Below are 2419 nucleotides of genomic sequence, written 5' to 3'. Positions count from 1 at the left end.
AGGAAATTGGAGTTAAGTGACTTGCCCAGGGTCACACAGAAAGTAAGTGTCATGTGTCTGAGTCTGGATTTGAACTCAGGTCCTCCTTACTCCAGGGATGGCACTCTATCCGCTGTACCACCTAGCTGCCCCTCCTGTCCCTTCTCAAAAGTCTACTTTGCTTCTAACCTTGCCTCCCTTGATCTTCCCTGCCCTTTATCATTTTTCTTATCCCCATACCCCTCCCCTTTGATTTCCTTGTTGAGAAAGATAGATTTTTATACCCCACTGAATGTATAAATATTGAACTGAGTGTGTGTAGATTATATATATATGTGTGTGTGTGTGTATGTATGTATGTGTATATATGTGTGTGTATATATATATAATATTATGTATATACACAGAGACATACCTCATTTTATTGCACTTTGCTTTGTTGCACTCTGAAGATATTGTATTTTTTACAAATTGAAGATTTATGGCAACCATGCATCAAGCAAGTCTATTAGTACCATTTTCCCAACAACATTCATTCATATTAAGTCTCTGTATCATATTTTGGTAATTCTCGCAATATTTCAAAGTTTTTCATTATTATATCTATTATGGTGACCTTTGTAATTTGTAATCTTTGTAATTGTTTTGGTGCACCCATATAAGACTGCAAACTTAATTGATAAATATTTTGTGTAGTCTGACTGCTCCCCTTACCTGCTATTATTACCCATCTCTCTCCCTTTCCTTGGGCTTCCCTATTCTCTGAGATACTGAAATTAGACCAGTTTTAACAACTCTGGCTTCAAGTGTTCAAGTAAAAGGAAGAGTCAATCCATGTGGCAAACTTCATTGTTGCCTTATTCTAAGAAATTGCCACATAACAGTTCAGCCTTCTGCAACCACCACCCATATCAACATCTAGGTAACACTATCTATCAACAAAAAGATTATGACTAGCTGAAGACTCAAATGATAATTAGCTTTTTGTTTAACAATAAAGTATTTTTTAAAATTGAGGTATGTATGTTTCTAGACGCAATATTATTGCACACTTAATAGACCATAGTACAGTATAAATATAACTTTTATTTGTATTGGGAAATAAAAAATTCATATGACTTGTTTTATTAAGATATTTGCTTTATTGCAGTGGTCTAGAACTGAATCCACAACAGCTCTGAGGCATGTTTATACACTCACACATGAATTTTGATGAGAGGGAGGTTCAAGCGTTGCCCACCACCCATGCCATTTCTCCCTCCACTATTAAAGATCTTCTTTGCACACTTCTTTCATGTGATATAATTTTACTTATTCCCCCTCTCCCCCTTTCTCACCCTTTATTTTTTTGACATCATCCCAACATCATCAACTCATACCCATACCCTCTGCCTAGGTAGACTTGCTAGTAACTGTCCCAATAATGACAAAGTTCTTAGGAATTACATGTATTATCTTCCCATATAGGGTTGTAAGCAGTTAAACTTTATTGAGTCTCATTGTTTCTCTTTCATGTTTGCCTTTTCACTTCTCTTTTTTTTCTGAGCAAAATAAGTTTATTAGCAGTGAAACTATAACTGTTTTTAAAATTTTTCTAATAATAAACATTTTTATTTATCCCTCCTTGCCTCCCTCCCTTCCTCATCCCCTGAGGTGGTAAGCAATCATATGTGAGTTGTACATGTGCAATTATGTAAAATATTAACATATCAGTCATTTTGTACAAGAAAACTTGAATAAAAGAAAAAAATGAAAGAAAGTGAAAATAGCATGCTCTGGTCTGGTTTCAATTAATATCAGTTCTTTCTTTGGAGGTGGATAGTATGCTTCATCATTAATCCTTTGGGATTATCTTGGATCATTGTACTGTTGAGAATAGTTAAGTCATTCACAATTCTTCATCAAACAACATTGCTAGGGGCAGCTAGGTGGCACAGTGGATAAAGCACTGGCCCTGTATTCAGGAGGACCTGAGTTCAAATCCAGCCTCAGACACTTGACACATATTAGCTGTGTGACCCTGGGTAAGTCACTTAACCCCAATTGCCTTACCAAAAAAAACACAAACCATTGTACAATGTTCTCTTGGTTCTGCTCACTTCACTATCCATCAGTTCATACAAGGCCTTTCCAGTCCTTTCTGAAATCATCCTGCTTGTCATTTCTTATAGAAAAATAATATTCCATCACAATCCTATACCACAATTTGCTTAATCATTGCCCAATTGATGGGTATTCCTTTGATTTTTAATTCTTAGCCACCACAAAAACTGCTTCTATAAATATTTTTGTACAAATAGGACTTTTTTCCCTTTTTGGGGGATGACTTTGAGATATAAAACTAGCAGTGGTATTGCTGGATGAAAGAGTATGCACAGTTTTATAGTCCTTAGGGCGTGGTTCCAAATTGTTCTCCAAAATGGTTGGATCAGTTCACAAC

The sequence above is a fragment of the Dromiciops gliroides genome, chromosome 2, assembly GCF_019393635.1.
Source record: "Dromiciops gliroides isolate mDroGli1 chromosome 2, mDroGli1.pri, whole genome shotgun sequence".
Taxonomy (NCBI): Eukaryota; Metazoa; Chordata; class Mammalia; order Microbiotheria; family Microbiotheriidae; genus Dromiciops; species Dromiciops gliroides.
Note: the sequence above shows the minus strand (reverse complement) of the source record.